This window comes from Triturus cristatus, chromosome 8, assembly GCF_964204655.1.
Source record: "Triturus cristatus chromosome 8, aTriCri1.1, whole genome shotgun sequence".
Taxonomy (NCBI): domain Eukaryota; kingdom Metazoa; phylum Chordata; class Amphibia; order Caudata; family Salamandridae; genus Triturus; species Triturus cristatus.
Genome location: NC_140591.1, coordinates 1519817381 through 1519836091, shown reverse-complemented (window position 1 = coordinate 1519836091; position 18711 = coordinate 1519817381). Strand labels below are relative to the sequence as shown.

The following is an 18711-nucleotide window of genomic DNA, read 5'->3' as shown; positions in this document are numbered from 1 at the left end:
CAAGACTAGTTTCCAAGCTGCAAGAGTATCGTTTTGTTGTGGAATATGTGCCGGGACGTAGTAATGTGATGGCTGACTGTCTGTCATGTCTTCCTGTGTGTGATGGGCAAAGACAAGTCATCGAGTGTGGAAGCAGGTATCGTAGCTGCGGTATCTGAAAATGTGTCCGAGGAGTTCAAAGGGATACAGAAAGATGGTGATGGTGATAAGGTGTTGTGTGAAGTTAAAAAGTACACGAGGATGGGATGGCCTGAAACAAAAATTTTGCCGGAAGAGCTCGTTCAATTTTTTAGGATAGCTGAAGAATTAGTAATGGAAAATGGCCTTGTTTTTAAGAGTGGTAAGTGTATTCCTCCCAAGGGAATGCAAGAGGAGATTGTAAGACTGGTGCATGAACGACATCCAGGTATGTCGTCCATGAAAAGGCTTATATGCACTACCTTTGGATGTCCTGGATTGGATAGGATGGCAAAGAGAGTAGTAAGGGAATACAGTAAATATGAAAAGATGTTGAGACCGGTGCCGGCTCCCCTTCAACCTGTACCTTGGCCGACTTCTCCTTGGGAGAAGGTGGGATTTGATATATCTGGACCATTTGGTGGACTGCCTGTTGATTCTCACTATGCTGTGGTGCTTGTAGATTATCACTCAAATGGCCAGAAGGGAAATTAGTGCCTCATGCTACTTCAGGCGCTATTATTGAATTTTTCAAGGAGATTTTTGCCAAGGAAGGCTATCCTAAAGTTGTGCTCTCTGATAATTGTACTAAGCTGGTGTCAAGGGAGATGCCAAGTTTTTTACACTTTCAGCAATATTAAACATGTTACCACTGCTTTATATGAAGACACAAGGTAATGGACAGGTTGAAAGTTTCAATCGGGTTCTAAAGGAGTGCATTAGTTAGGCACATGGTTTTTGTGGTTTGTGGAAGGATAAGTTGAGGGAGAAACTATGGTGGTATTATATTACTCCTCAAGCTACCACTGAGGTCAGTCCTTTCATGTTGTTGGGAGATAGATCACCTATATCCAAATTGTGTCCTTGGTGGTTCAGGAGGGAACAAACTGTGATTCACAGTGAGGTGAATGTTCAGGAAATAAAAGCTAGGGTCAGGAGGAAGCAAGTCAAAGTCAAGAAACTGTATGATGATAAGTGGAGAGTCAAATGTCATTCTTTTGTGGTTGGAGATTGGGTGAGAGTGAGAATACCTGGATTGGTGAGGAAGGGTATGGCAAAGAGCTATGAAAGTAATCAGAGTTTATGGCAAGAGTGTGGTGACATAAAATGGCAAGGTCTGGAATGTGAGGCGGGTAGCTAAATAAAAGCCTGACTGCCAAGAGGAAGTGAATGATAGATCTTTTGTGAGAGTAAGGTTGGGAGAAGGTGGCTCTTATGAATCTCATGACGCTGTTGTTCGGGCACAGTATGATTCTCATATGGATTCGAACATGGGAGAGAGTGTGAAGTTTGGAGAATGTATTGGACAAGAATCTGTAGCCTCTCGGGTGAAGATGGGAACATGGGTGAAGCGTCTCCCAAACAGGTTTGCAGACTTTGTGTGAATTATTTGGTTGCAATATTATTTGCGATCACATTTTCATGTATATACTTTTTTGTATATAGTTTGTTTCTTCGTAGTTTTTTTCATAGGGGAAAGATTTGTTGGATTTTACATCTGTATTACTGTCTGATGTGAGGGTGTTCATGTTATGTCACCTATCTGTATGAGGTAACTGTATTCTATTATGGAATGTGGGGTTGCTGTGAAATCAGTCCAGCCAAGACAGTTGATGGAGTTGGAGGGTACCTTGCTGTTATTAATAAACCTGTTACCCAGTTTCTATATTATGGTCTCAGCATGAACTTTACACACTATATGACACGGCACTCCACTCTATGACACTCTCCTTCACTGTACTCTACGACACTCCACTCGATGATATTCTACTCTATTACACTTTGCTCTGCTCTAATCTACTCCACTCCAGTGTACTCCACTCCACTATACTCCACTCTTCTACAATTTCTCCCACTCTGTGCTACTGTACTATACTTCCCTCTGCACCGCTCGACTCTCCGACACTCTACTCCACTGTATGCAACTCCAACCTGTAAAACTGTACCACACACTATGCCACTCTACTCCACTCTGTGCCCATCCATTCTACGCCGATGTACTACACTGTGCGACACTCTACGATACGCTACTCAACTTCTCTCTACGATGCGCCATGCCACTATATGACACTTCACTCCACTCTATGACAGTCTCCTCCACTGTACTTTAAGACACTCAACTTAAATGATACACCACTCTATGACATTCTGTTTAACCCTACTCCAATCTAAAACACTCGACTCCACTCTATCACAGGCTACATCACCCTACTCTACTGTTCTACATGCCATAAAACTACAACTCGCTGCTCCAGTCTATGATACTTGACTCCACTATATGAAACACCATGCCACTACACTATATAACACTGTAAGATATGCCACTATACTGTGCTCTACTCCATTGTACTTTACAACACTCCACATAACAACTCTCCACTTGCGACACTGGACTCAATGATTTGAAACATTTTTATTGCAAATTTTTTAAAAATATTGTAATTGAATGAAAAAACAAAAGGATAAAGCTTAGTTATAGTTAGGAAAACATATATTTTCCGTATTCAAACCAAGTTTAAACTACACAAATTTTAAAAATTCTAAAGTTATAGTTAACTTTTATTTACAATTTATCCACCACCTTCAAATTATTATTATTAGAGGATCTTGTTGCACACTCTTTTCAGCTCGCTAACCAGACAACACTAACTATTGCTCGCCACTCTACCATGCACTGTGTTTTCACAAATAATGATACTCCACTGTAGAAAAGTACACTGTACGAGACTCTCCACCCCTCTACTGCTTGACACTACACTTGACAACACTGAACTATACAACACTCTACTCCACGGAACTCCACCCTATACCACTACACTCTAAAACGCTCTACTACAATCTATTCAACTCTATGACACTCTACTCAATGACACTCCACTCCACCATACTCCATTTCATGATACTCCAGTCAATGACACTCCCCTGTACAACACTCAACTCTACCGTTCAGCACGCCACTACACTGTACAACATGCCGCCTCACTCTATGATGCTCCATTCCACCATACGGCACACCATCCCACTCCACTTTACTCCAGTGTATAACACTTTACTCCACTGTATGCTATGTCACTCCACTCTACTTGACTCCGCTCTACTCCACTCTACAATACTCCATTCTATGACAATAGACTCTACAACGTTGGGTCTATAGGACACACCCACTGGGAGAACATGGCGGCAGCAAGCTGAGCTGCCGCTGCACCTGGAGGTTCCGCCTGTCCCCCACGCCATGTGAATCCATGTTTAGCGCGGAATACTGAGAGGTTTTACGGGGTTAATGTCGGGAAGACATTTTACATCTTGATCGGTGCATTCTTTTGAGGCGTTTCCTCTTATGGGCGACTGCCGGGTGACCTGTCCGGGCTCCGGTCCGGTCTCCGTTCCTGTTTGTCCCGGCGGCCGACTTTCGGCGGATGTGTGTTGGGGGCGGTACGGCTCTCAGTCCTGGCTCGGCTTCCGCTCCTTCCGCCCTTCCCTGCCTAACGCGGTGGGAGACGGCGGCGCTGGAGCTTAGGAGGAGCTGGAGAGTTGCAGCCTGCGGTCTCCTCAGGGGTAGCACTAGGGGCATAGCGGCCAAACTGGAGAGCGTTGAGTGCTCTGAGGAAAGCGCCGAGTACGGCCGTGAGAAGGGTGCTGGCGATGCTGGTGAAGTCAGTGCGCTGTTGCAGGGGACCCCAGTGGAGCAACCTCAGGATTGTGGTTGTTTGTTGGTTGGCGGGGTACCCTACATTCAGGTAGGATGAACTCCAGCTGTTTTGGATTTCCCTATCCTGGCTTTCGCTTCTACCTTTGCTTCTACCTCTCCCTTGGGCAATAGTAAGTGTATCAAGAAGGGCAAAAGACGCAGGGGAGGAGGGGGGTTCGCAGGGGCAAAGTCTGCCGGGAAGGACATCGACCAGGCACATCTGAATGGACAGGAGAGTAGTCTGGACATAAGTACGGAAATTGCTGATAATACTACGAATAATAGTACCAGGGAAGGTTACAGCAATAGCAGCACTAAGAGGAAATTAAAGACCGAAAAGAAAAATACTTCAACCTTTTTATCTGGGGAAGTTAAAAAAAAGAATACTAAAACAACTAGATCTAAGGCTACCTTCTTAGAAGCTAAGCATAAGATCACTCCTTCCCTAAGGTCGTACTTTAAGGTCCTACCAGAAGTTCTGTGCCTTGTGAGACAGGGAGAGGTTGGAAAGTTGGGGAAAAGAGACATAACTGAGCTCGAACTGGGATCTGTTGGACCTGCTAACCCAGATGGTTCAAACGCAGAGAAGATAAAGTCCGGGGGCCACACACTTGCTGGGGGATTGGCTCCGGTTGATACCAAGAGTTCTGCTTTGGAGGGGAGAGATAACGCGATGGAGGTAGTGAAGGGGGTAGTAGATCAGACACCTCAAGCTGAATCTTCAGACACCCCCCCAGATCTCACCTAAGGGTCCGGTTTCGGAGGAAGGAAGCTCGAACAGAGGAGTGACAGCTCCAAATTCAGAGGCTTCGAATTCAGAGGCTCCAAATTCAGAGGCACATTCGATTTCTTCCTTGGAGCTTCTTTTGGCTTCATTATCGGTAGACATAAAAAAAGGGTTTGAGGTCTCTGTCGCAAACCAAGAAGAAATCAGGAGCTTCTGCGAGTCGCTGGATAAGAAAGTAGACCTCTTAAATACAAGGACGGAGACATTAGAATCTAATGTGGGGGCATTAACAGAGCAGCTTGATGTCCTGAAAGTTGACCTAGGAGTCCTTAAAAGAGATGAGGGGGCCCTGCGGGACAGGCTGGAAATATTAGAAAATAATTCCCGTAGGAATAATTTGCGAATATTGAATGTCCCAGAGGGGAGTGAAGGAGATGTTCGGAAGCCCTTTGTGATCACACTTTTAAAAGAATCACTTGATCTAGAGATATCAGAGGAGGAATTGTGCCGGGACATTCAGAGAATTCATCGTGACCCCTTCAGAAGAAATCCGAATCGATCTAAACTGAGGAAAATCCTTATAAATTTCCAAACCTACGCATTGAAAGAGAAGATTCTCAATTTATCTCTCAAATATAAATCATTGAAGGGTAAGGATTTTCCATTCCAGATTATATCAGACCTGGCCAGAGCTACGTTAGATAGGCAATGGGAGCTGAGAAAGGAAGCTGGAGGATTTTAAAAAGTTAGGAGCTGTGGCCCAACTCAAATTTCCTGCCTCCTTGAAGATCATGTTTAAAAACAAAATGTACAATGTGAGATCAGTACAGGAGGCTGAAGACTTGCTTGTAAATATACAGTCGGGCTAGCTATATCTTCATATTATTACCTCTAGCCTCCATTCCCAGTTTCTTCCTAGGATAGTCTACCTTTAAACAAAATGAACACTACAAGTATTTCTCTATGCAGTAAGCCTATGGAGAAAATAGATAATGCTTTTAAAAAAAAAAAAAGGGGGAGTCTCACATAAGTAAAAATTATATAAATAAAAGACAAAAATGAGAATAAGATGAGTATAGATAAGGTTTTTCTTTTTCTCTTCTCTTTTTCTCACATCGCATTTCACATTTATTGCACGGTTATAGGTCGGTTTAGGTAAAAGCTAGGCTGGCTTTTTCCCATTTTTTCTTTCAGTATTCCGGGCTATGTTCTCTTTGGGGTGACGAGGGTGGGAATCTCCAGGGTGCAATTATCTGGACTTCATCTGTCCGGATGACTGAGGGCAGGGTTCTCCATGGGTGGGGGGGGATGTTTGGGCACAGAGGCAGGGGAGGGGGGTGCGGGGGGATTTTTTTTTTTTTAATCCTAATTTTTGCTGCTTTTGGTATGTTCAACTCTAGAGTTAGGGTTAGGGGCGTAGATAGTGAGAGGATCTGTGCGCAGGTGTTGAAGTTGCTGAAGTTGATATCCCATATCTTGATTCTGGCAGACAAGGGGAATTTAGAGCCATCATGAGCTCTATTCAGATTATTTCCTGGAATGTCAATGGCCTGCGCACTAGACCAAAGAGAGATACGATTTTGCAATATCTACGGGACTCTTCAAGGTAGGCTCCCATGTAAGCACAACTCAGTCAGTAAATATTAGAGGGGTGTCAATTATTTTGAAAAAAACAGCCAGGGCCCATATATTATCTCAGATTAAAGATCCAAATGGTAGATGGGTCATAGTAAAAGTTACAATAATGGAGACCTTGCTAACCTTAATTATGGCCCCAACCACGATGACCCCACTAGTCTGAAGTCTATTTTTTTACATTTATTGGACTTCCCGGAACCGATGGTCCTGGCAGGGGAATATTAATATTGTCTTGAACCCTGCATTGGATAAAACTCCAACTAATAGAGTTGTTGTCTTTTCTAAATCTCGGGAGTATCTGCTTGGGGCTATGAGACAGTTCACCTTGCCAGATATCTGGAGAGATAGATCAGGGCAGCAGTTAGGGGTGTCATATCATAACTATAAATATAGGCACAGTCAAGAATTGACTTTGTCCTGGTCAGTTACTCATTAAGGAGCCTGGTTAAGAATATTGCATACTTGGCACCCCATCTCTCGGATCACTCCGGGGTTCTTCTGGTGCTGAAACGCCCAGTTCCTAGTTCAATCAGGACTTGGTCCTTTAATTGAGCCATGCTCTTGGAGGAGGAAGAAGTCTCCTTTCTCTCACAAGAAGTGGAATGGTTTCTGGAGGTGAACACTGGTACTGCCTCAATAACTTCAGTATGGGACTCTTTGAAAGCCTTTTTACGTGGCCAAATTACTAGCAGGTCTTGTCATAGGAACAAAAAATATAAGGAAGAGATCATGGATATTGAAGCTAGGCTGAAAGACGCAGAGGTAGATCTCTCAGGCTCAGTACCCCCTGAAATCTTGCAAGAGAAGCAAAATAAGGTCAGTGGATTAAAAGCCCAGCTCGAAAATATTTTGAACATCAGGCTTACTCGAAGATGGGAAGCCAGTAAGATCTCCCACTTCGAGTACGTAGAAGGAGCAGGCAAACTCCTTGCATGGAAGAGTAAATCGGACTGAGCAAGGAGTTATATTAAGGAGATCAGAAATGAGAAGGGCACTTTAGTTACTGATGAGGAAATTCGGGACGACTTTCAGGCCTTTTTTCAATCTATTTACCAGGAGGATGGCAGCGTAGATAACCATAGTGCACAGAGGTGGCTTGGAGATATTCCGCTTCCCTCCCTTAGTCCAGAACAACAGCAATATCTAGATAGGGCTTTTTCCTGTGCCGAGGTAAGGGAAGCTATGTTCAATGGTAAGAACGGGAAGGCCGCAGGGCCGGATGGGTTACCAGCCGAGATTTACAGAGTAATAGGGGACCAGGTTATTCCTACCATGACTAATCTTTTTAATCAGATCTTGCAAGAAGGACTGACCCCCACCAGATTCATGGAACGAGGCCACTATAGTCCTGATTCTGAAACCAGGGAAAGCGGCATCTAATTGTGGGTCTTATAGACCCATATCTTTACTGAATGCCGACTATAAAGTCTTCACCTCTATATTGGCAGCAAGACTGGGTATAGTGGCAGGGGACATCTTGCATTCAGACCAGAAGGGCTTTGTAAAGGGCCGCCAGCTATCGCACCTAACATATGATCTAATTGGGGCGATTGATCTGGCTTCCGCATACTTCATCCCCTTAGCAGCTATGACCTTAGACGCCACCAAGACCTTTGACAGGGTGAATTGGACATACCTGTCGGAGGTCTTGGAAAAATTCAATCTTGGTGAGAAGTTTCGTCATACAATACAATCTATCTATAGGAGACCTTCAGCTAGACATTTGGTAAATGGCAGTATCACGGAGCCCTTTAATATATCTAGGGGTACCAGGCAGAGCTGCCCACTCTCCCCTCTCCTTTTTGATTTATATATTGAGCCATTTGCTCAACGGCTTAGAGAGGATTCCAACATTCAGCCTTTCAAGTATGGGGAGTGGGAGAGGAAGGTAGCCCTCTATGCCGATGATATTTTAATTTTTACTGCTGATTTAGATATGGCATTTCCAGCTGTCATCAGCCAAGCCCAGGTGTTTGGACTAGTCTCGGGTTATGAAATTAATGCTGCTAAGACTGAGATAATGGTTTGGAACCAGGCGGCAAATCAATATCAACACCAGATAAGCCCCAGAATGAGATATTTGGGGGTAAACATTGTGCAAGACATAGCTAAGATGGCTGAAACTAATTTGACTATGGTGGCGAGAGAATGCGTGAAGCTAATGAAAACCTGGGCTTCGCTCCCCCTCTCCATCATTAGCAGAGCCAACTTGGTTAAAATGTCAATACTCACGAAAATTACCTTTTTTTTAACTGTATTCCTCTTCACTTTGAAAAACTACAAATTGACAAAATTCAGAGGGATATCAACTCCTTTGTCTGGGGATACAAATTCTCGAGGATAGCCTGGAAAAAGCTAAGACGCAGGAGGGAGAAGGGAGGCCTTGCCCTGCCAGATATTCAGCTTTATGCTTGGGCCTTCCAACTCTCCCATGCACGTATGTTATTGAAAATGCCAGTCAATACTGGAGCAGGAGGGATGTTTTTAGCTATGCTTCAGGGGGCACATTTACCGGTGGAGGGTTATTTGTTTAAATTTGGGGATGTTACGTTTTTTTTAAAAGTTAGGCTCAAGGTTTTGCAGGCCCTGGGTAAAACATGGGCAGCTTTGAGGAAGTCGGTCGCTCTTGGATACTTTTCTAGCATGGCGCCCTTATGGGATTCTCCCGGTGGTCCAGAGTGTCTGAGAGACCGTTTGGCGGCTCCTCTGAGGGAAGCCGGTCTGGCAGTTTGCGGGCTCTGATTTCAGACGGTACCCTAGTGACATGGGAACAACTTAGGGTAAGGGATGGGGCTGGCCTTTCTAAATTTAAATACCTTCAGTTGGCCAGGTGGGTTCAGTCGCACTTACAAACAACTCATGGAAGCTTATTAGGGGGAGGCAATGATCTGGAATATAATCTTGTGACTAGACCCCGAGGGAGGAAGGAAGTTTCCTTTTGGTATCCGGCAATCCTGGAGGAAGTGGATGGTGACTTTAAACTTGCCAAGGAATTGTGGGGAAGACTGTGACACATTGTGGAAGTGTTTGTGTAATCTTTTATATGACATTGTAAAACCGGCATGGTTAAAAAGGAACCACCTTTTCACCATTCACAGGGCGTATTTTACCCCAGTGAGGATTTCCAAAATCAACAAAGAGTCGTCTGTATGCTGTAAGAAATGTGGACTGGCCTCGGCTTCCGACATTCACATGTTTAAAGAGTGTCCAGCTTCGACTTCTTTTTGGGATAGCATTGGGAACTTTTTGTCAGACACAATAGGAAGCCCTGTTATTATTGACTTGCCCTTGATCATTTTTGGCTTGCAGGATAACGTCAAAGGCCCTGCAAGATCGTTACTTTTTTATGCCATGCTCCTAGCTAGGAGACAAATATGCATAAAATGGATAGATTCTATCCCTCCCTCCTTTTTTGACTGGCAATCTTCTGTTCTGACGACTTCCAAGTTAGATCTATTGAGAACAGGCAGCAAAAAGAAGAGAACATTTTGGAACTTACTGAAAGCAAGATGGGACCCGGAGTTGATTGTATAGTTTTTTCTTTCTTTTTCTTTATCGGGTCCTATGATTAGGCTGCCTAAATACTCTATGGGCTAGGCCGGAGACTCACAGTATTATGCTGGAACTCTTAAGACAAAAGCCATCTAGCTCCTGTGGCTCGTAAATAGAGTTATCTCAGTTGGTGTTTTTGCATATACATAAGTAAGTCTAGATGCCGGTAGGCGGACCTTCCCAATCCTTAGCTGTCTACTCCTCTCCGCTTGCTGATTGTGGGTACGGACTGCTTGAGTGTGTATTCGAAGCGAGATTGGTGGCAAATGAAGACAAAAAAAAAATAGACTCTACAACACTTTCCTTCACTGTACTATACTACACTCCACTTAACGACACTCCAATCAATGACACTCCACACTGTGATCTGAAACACATTTTTATTAATAATAATTTTATTATATACTATGAACAAAACAAAGCGTAAGGATAATTTATAGTTACAAATACCTTATGTGTTCTTACAATTCACACACAGTAAACTTTGTAAGGTTGTAATTATAACTTCAATTTATAATTTAGAACCCACCTTCAAATTAATATGTCATGCTCCACCGAACACAGTCTTGTCACCTTACTCAGCAATAGCCGCTGCCTGTGCAGGTAAGAGCAGTGGGGCCAGGTTGGGGGGATTCAGCAGACGACCACAGGACGTGTATGAATTGTAAATGGAAGTTATAACTATAACTTTATAATTTTTAAAGTTTGTGTAGTTTAAACATGGTTTGTATAGGGAAAAAAAGTTTTCCTAACTATAATTAAGCTTTAACCTTTGTTTCTTTCATCGAATATGTATACGTAATTCACAGTCCCAGTAAAAAGCAAACAAACACACAGATATATATATATATACACACACACATATACATACACACACACATATATACATATATAGTTGCTGGCGGTCGGCAATAGGTAGTTATAGTTAGAACCTAGGTTCCATAGGGAAAGAATTTTTGTTTTGCCAATAACTTTGGCGCCGTGTGACGAATCTTCAAGAAAGTTTCAAAACTAGCATGCACCTGAGTTTAGCTGCTATGTTGAAAGTTCTGGGGTGATCCGTCAAGCCAGAGCCAAGAAAAAGGGGGGTACCAAAGCGCATTTTCCACATGCAATTTCCCAAAGTGATTTCAGACACTACTACAGCCTGAAACTGAAGATGGAATTACACCAAATTTGGCAGAAAGCTAGCTCTTGGTCCAGAAAGAGACCTATTTGTGATTTGGTGTAAATCCGTTCATTGGTTTTAAAGTTATTAAAGTGAAAAGAAATATAGATATCACGGATCAGCTATGGTGGTTCGCAAATCCTCGCGCCAACAGCAAAGCCATGACTGGCTGGCCACAACCAGACTAGAAGGAAATATATTGTGGTACAGTCCCGGGGTCTCAAAATGTAAGTACACAGTGATTGAAGGGGTCAGGGTACAGGTACCCTGACCCCTTTGTACCCTGACTCCTTGTGTGTGTTAGTGGGGTCACAAGAAATTGCCTTTAACATTTTTTCCCACATGTGGGGATTCGTGGAGCACAGTGAGGACCCTCGTGAGAAGCCACAACAGATCTGCAAATCTTGCTGCAATTTAAAAAAATAACTTTCCCACAGACCCACACAGGCACTCACAAACCTACTCACACACTCATATACCCACACACTCACCCACAAATCCACTCACTCACCCCCTCACAAACCCATACAGCCATTCACACACTCACATGGCCACTGACAGACACACACAACCATTCATCCACACAGCAACTCACACATCCACACACAGACCCACACAAGAACTTGCACACTCACTAACAGACCCACACAGGCACTCGCACACCCACTCACAGACCCACACTCACAAACCCACTCACATACCCACACAGACACTCACACAACACTCACAGACCCACATAGACACTCACACATCCACTCCCAGACCCATAGCGTGAATCACACTCACAGACCCACACACTCACAGACTCACACAGGCACTCACACATCTACTCACAGATGCACACAGGGACTGAAACACCCACTCACAGACCCACACTATCTCACACACCTGCTCAGAGACACACACAGGTACTCACACACCCACTCACAGACACTCACACACCCACTCACAGACCCATAGTGCCACTCACACACCCAGTCATAGACCTACACAATCACACATCCATGCACAGACATACACAGGAACTGACACACCCACTCACAGAGCCACACAGACACTCACACACCTACTCACAGACCCACAGACGCTCACACCCCCACCCACAGACACTCACACACCCTCTCACATACACACACAGACACTCACACACCCACTCACAGACACTCACACACCCACTCCTAGACAAACACAGACACTCACACACCCTCTCACAGACCAATTCAAGCAATCACACACCCACTCACGGATCAACACAGTAACTGGCATACCGACTCAAACCCACACAATAACTCACACACCCACTCACAGACCCATAGTGCCACTCACACACCCACTCACAGAACCACACAGACAATCACACACGCACACACTCACAGATCCACACAGACACTCACATACCCACTCACAGACTCAAACAGGCATTTACACACCCATAGCAGGGTTAGGTGGCTGCAGCCAGGCCCTGTGCATAGCATGGGGTAGGGTGTGTACAGGAGATTGGCCAAAGACCTAGCTAGAGGCCAGGCCTTGTAGCCAACCACGCCGCACAAGGCCAAAGGCTGTGCCTACGGGAAGTTGGACGCACAGCCTGGCAACAGGCCAGGCCCAGCGGCCAACCTCGGCGGTGCATGGCCAAAGACCTTGCGCGGCGCCTGTTTGGGTGTCTACGGGGGGTTGGCTGCAAGCCCTGTGGCCAACACCCGCCGCGGACGGCCAAAGGCCATGCACGGCGCGGGTTGGTTTAACATAAGGTAATTAAATATTACTTAACGTTTAAAAACCCCTAGAAATTCACTGAAACAACCAAAGCTTATAGGGATGTTGTTATAGTTAGGAGATAGTATTTTAAAAAACTTAGAAATTCACTAAAAGAATCAAAGGTCAGAGGGACGTTATCGTTAGGTTCAGATTTTACACGCACAAATCATAGAAATTCAACAGTTATAGTTATACTTATATCAAGAAAATATAACTCGTTCCCTAAGGTAACAATAACTTGCTCCCTCGCCATGCACGGCTACTTACCCCACATATTACATGAATAATGACATCTTGTATGACATCATTCATACCATAACTGCAACATTTAAAATAAAATTAGTGATGAAAAAACTGTGAATGGCGAGGGCGAGAGTTATAGTTACCTTAGGGTACGAATTAGGGTTTCTTAAGAGAAGTATAACTATAACTGTTGCATTTCTATAGTTTTGTGAGTGTAAAATCTGAACCTATCTATAACGTCTCTCTAAACATAATTTTTTTGTGTGAATATAGATATATCTATAAATAATTGTATTTTTTTACTAGAATGGAAAAGGTCTGAAAGGTCTTGACTAACACCAGACCTAAAAACAACCATAATTATAAAAAAATAAGGTTGATCAAAGAGCTGTGCGTCTTTTCACTGGTTAGTCCTATCAGAAGTGTCCCACCTAACAGATAGTAAACTGAACTTATAACACTGCACACCTGGGCCTATGCTTACCCCTGCTTTGCCACTACTCTTGTTCCTCATACTTTATTTAAAGCATTGTAGTCTCTTTTATCTCCTTCCTACTAGGGGTGCCACTCAGTGTTGGGAATGGAAATATAGACGTGCAGGTACACCTTGTTCCAGCGAACCTGTTTGCAACAAGGAGTGCCTGTACTCTCCCATTAAAAGCTCTGGAGTAATGCTGAGAAGTGCTGATACTATGCGTTTCAAATTAAAGAAGTACAGATCCTGAGGGGGATATTTACTAGAAAATGTCGGAGTGCGGAGCTGCGCCAAATTTGTCAGCACTGCGTTCCGACATTTTCAAAATGCAGAGATGTGCTGGAAATACTACAATACGGCACAGTCCTGTTTTTTCCCTTGTGCTAGCGCTAAATTTAGCTGCCTAGCACCAAACCAGGTACCCTTGCACCATAGTGCAAGGGTGCCTGTGTTGCAGCAATTTATTGTTTATGTGCGGGAAGGAGTTCTTTCCTGCACATAAACAATACATAATTGGCGATTTGTTACTTCTATGTGTGCCGCATTATGCAGCACACATAGTAGTAGCAAAAAGTCATTATTTAATAATTGTTTAAGGGGTCCCTTCCTGCACATGAACAATCATTAATGGTGGTTTGCTCTTTCTGCAGCACATATAGAAAAAGCAAAAACGAGGAGAAGTAAAAGCATTTCTCCTCCTTTTGCCACTCTAAGGCCTGCTCTTGCATGGAGTTCCTTTTTTCGAACTGCCACAGATTTACACCTCCTTGTAAATCAGGGGCAGCATCAAAAAGCAATGGGTGTGCAGTGGAACACCCACAGCAACACCCTTTGCACGCCCCTTTCAAAGGGTAGCCGTTAAGCCCCAAAAAGTGGCTTAATGCCACTTTGTAAATATGGAGCAGCGCATTGCGCCACTGGAAACATCGTTAAAAGTGACGGTCCTGTGGCCCTTGTAAGTATGCGCCTGAGTACCTGATAATGCCTGCCCATTTAAAGCACGATGGGGCCGATTCACAGAACTAATCTGAGATAAAATCCTAAACTTATAACTTTTGATATTCTCAGAAGGCATTTAGTATTAGTAAAGTTAGGACTCCTAACTTTACTACTACTAAATGCCTTCTGTGAATACCAAAAGTTATAAGTTTAGGATTTTATCTCAGATTACTTCTGTGAATCGCAGAGACATCTTAAGGATTTTGGGGGCCCTGGGCCAAACATATTTTGGGGGCCCCTGTGCAGAACAGCTTTGAATTTATGATACAAATTGAGCCCCTGTTTCCCACGCAGTTTCCGCTTCCTCAGCTGCGTTAGCGATCTAGTTTGCATCATGGGCATTAGGCTATATTTTCCCCGATGTAAACAGATGCGCGCAGCTGACAGCGGTAGGATTTAGTGTTCCCTGCCCTGCTACTAGGTTTTGAATACTTTTTAACTTGTATATATGTGGCTGAATTACTCTGTGCTTTTTAACAATTTCTCCTACCTATGCGCACTTGCACTTTACTTGATTCTGCTTGCCTACACCTCCTTAGCTGCTCCGATTCGCATCTCGCTTTTCCTCCAGTCCTTGTCCGCCGCGGCTGATACACCGATTGAGCGGAGGGCTGGGGCTACTATTGGGCCCCTCACTTCCGCCGTCACAGTTTCCGCTTCCTCAGCTGCATTAGCGATCCAGTTTGCATCATAGGCATTAGCCTAAATTTTCCCGATGCACACAGACGCCCGTCAGCATCCTGGAGGCGTCCGGCGCCAGCCATGCTGCCCAGTTCCCCCCCAGTGAGTTTCTTCCACTATATTACATTAGGGAAAAACCGCTTAGCCTTAGGCGGCTACCATTATGTCAGTGTACAGCGGCTGATCCGAGCTTGGAGGTAGACTTTCAACGTAATAAGTGCAACTGGTCTCCTCCAGCCAAGGAAACGTGTACCCAAGATCCTCCCACGCAACAATAAGTGTAAAAACAATAAGAAAACAGAGGACTTAAAGGCCACACTTTTAAATTGTCGCTCCATGCAAATGCATGAACCACACATTTATGACCTACTTTTAGATGAACAGCCTTATCTCTTATTTCTCACTGAGACCTGGCTGTCTGAAGCCACCAACCCTACTATCACCTCCGCCATCCCTACGGGTTATAAAATCCTTAGGAGGGAACGACCGAGTGGGAAGGGGGGCGGTGTCCCCATAATTTACAATAAAAAACTAGACTGCTCTCCCATCCCGATGGAAAACATTGAGGGTGCAGAGTCCTTAGGCTTCCGCTCAACCTTATCCCCCCATCATAGCATAGCTGGTTTTCTGATTTACAGACCTCCCAGTGCAATTGGAAATTTTATTACTACGCTTAATACATCCACCACCTCCCTGGCCTTAAAATACAACAACTGCCTTGTTGTGGGAGATCTCAATATACATATGGATAATAGAAAAGACCCTCAAACAATTTCCCTTATTGGAGACGCTGCAGGCCTGCAACATGTTTCCATGTATTTCTTCAGCCACCCATGAGAAGGTCCATATCCTCGACCACATTTTTCACAACTTTGACAGATCAGTAAGCTTACTTCTTCTCATTACCTGGTCTGACCACCACCTATTAAAATCCATCATTCCCAACTCTGCCACTGCCCCTCGGGCTAACGCAGGGCAGAGGGTCCCTAATTACAGGACATTCCATAAAATATCCATCCCAATGTTAGCAGACGCCCTCAGTTATTCCTCACCGGAGCTGTCTGGCTGCCCCGACTCGGACGCCCTCTCAATAGATTCATGGCTCCGAACCAACATCGGTGCAGCGGTATCGGTGGTTTCCCACTCCTCAAAGAGGTGGGCCCCACCAGCTCCATAGTTTTACGGTTCCCTTAGATGTAGCAAAAACAATTGTAGAAGAATGGAACGGAAATGGCGTAAATCCTATGCACCTTAGGACAGGAAGGTGTATAAAGACACCTTAAAAGCTCATTACATTCTCGTGAAGGCAGCCAAGAAAAACTTCTTTCAAACCAAGATAGAAAATGCCCAAAATAAGAGTAAGGAAATCTTTAGCATAGTTAAATCCTTTACCGCCCCGAAAGCCGGGACAAAGGAAGGGCCATGCACAGAAGAATGGTCTAAGCAAATAGCTCAATTCTTCCACAAAAAGCTCTCTCGTGATCAAACAAGCATTCACTAACATCTCAGAGGAAGAACTGACCTTCTACCTTAGTTCTAATAACAAATTTCACCTCTTGGATCCTCCATCTTTACTAGCTTTCCCTGAGTTTCAGCTTGAAGAATCACTGACCCTTCTCCAAAGCATTAAGTCTGGCTCTCCTATCGACCCATGTCCAGCGAATATCCTGAACCTATTAGCTCCCACCATGAACCCCATGGTAAACCAGCTCTTTAATGCTTCCCTCTCCTCAGGGAACATGCTGAAATTATGGAAGAATGCTAAGATTCTTATACTGATAAAAAAGGCTAACGCCAAACTGACGGACCCTGACAACTACAGGCCAATCTCCCTTCTTCCTGCTCTCTCCAAAGTATTAGAGCAGCATGTAAACAAGGCCCTCCAAAAACACATTGAAGATGGGAAGCTCCTTCCTGAGTCCCAATCCGGTTTTAGGGCTATTTACAGTACGGAGTCCGCTTTGCTGGAAGTGACTGAATTTCTCAAGGGTAAGCTGGACCAGGGAGGCAAGGCTGTTCTGATACTGCTCGATCTGTCGGCGGCCTTCAATACAGTCCCACATGAGAGGCTCCTGGAGAGACTTGCTAGCATCGGCCTGGGGGACCGCCTTAACATGGATGTCATCCTTCTTGGCAAATAGATCTCAGGACATCTGGCTCCCCCCTTTCTTATCCCCGGTTCCGGCCATGAATGTAGGTGTCTCTCAGGGCTCCATTCTCAGTCCTACCCTTTTTAATATATATCTATCCCCCCTTGAGTTTCTGGTAGAGGAAGAGGGCGTCAAAATAGTTTCCTGTGCTGATGACACTCAGCTGAGTTTTACATGTGAAAAAGGAACCAACTTTGACGGGCAATGATTAGGACTTTCCTCACAAAGGTTTTTAACTGGCTTAAGATCAATCAGCTGAAGTGCAATCCTGACAAAACTGAAGTTGTTTTCTTTGGTAATCCAGAAACGCTCTTGGTGACAAAAAGATCAGCCACCCCCGCCCGCAGAAAGGAGAAAGTCAAAAACTTGCGCTTGCTTTGGCATGCTCCGGATGCCAACAAAATTCCTGCCACTGTTACCGCATGAGAGTAGAAAGATTGTGGAGCAGGCTCTGATTACATCAAAGCTTGACTATGTCATCAGCTTGTACCTCGGTCTTCCCAAATCCATAATCCAGCGCCTACAAGTGGTACAAAATGCGGCAGCCAGAGCCATCCTGAGACCTAAACCCAGATCTAGTATGACCCCTATTCTTAAGTCTCTACACTGGCTCCGCATAAAGAACAGATCGACTTCATAGCGATGACCATCTTCTTTAAAGCTTTCCATGGCTTAAGAGCCAGCTAACTAAATAAGCGCGCTAATCGCTACACAACATCTAGACCCCTAAGATCTTCCAATGCCAACCTGGCCATCGTGCCTAAAATATGCCATGCCTGCACTGGAGGCAGATTCCTCGCCTTTCTAGGTGCAAAATTGTGGAAAAGACTCCCTGAGTTTCTGAGACTAACCACAGACCTACTCTCTTTCAGGAAGAACTTAAAAACCTGGCTTTTTAATAACTGATGGGTCTTTCATGAATGTTTTACTCCTACTGTCACTTTTTGTGACGCACCGGCAGCGTAAAAAATGTGCATGTTGCACACTATTTACAAAGTAACGCATCTAGGCAGATGCGTCACTTTGTAAACCCCTGCACCGCATTATACCTGCGCCAGGTATAATGTATGCAGGGTGGGTGTTACCCCGCAAGAAGCCTTGCAGAAGTGGCGCATTGAAATCTATGAGAACTCAGTGCGCCGCTTCTTGGACCCCATTGCGTCAATATCTTACCCCTGCCTCACGGCAGGTGTAAGACTGATGCATTCTCTTTCACGTGGGGCTGTCCCATGTGAAAAGACACATCGCTGGATTTGTATCTATTTTCAAACACACCCCAGCAATGCATCACTGTTGCGCTTACAGATACGTCAGAAATACTGACGTATCTGTAACTCCTTGCGACATGATGCGTCATACAGTAACTATGATGCATCCATCATGTCGCAAGGAGGGCGCACTAAGAATTGACGCATCCCTGTTTTCACACAGCGATACATCACTTCTCATAAATAA

At 44.5% G+C, this 18711-nt stretch overlaps 1 protein-coding gene across 1 annotated transcript in view; it reads right to left on the bottom strand.

Moving 5' to 3' along the window:
• The window catches only part of CHRDL2 (chordin like 2), a 672596-nt gene that overhangs the window by 406729 nt on the left and 247156 nt on the right, over positions 1-18711 (bottom strand). The window lies entirely within an intron of this gene.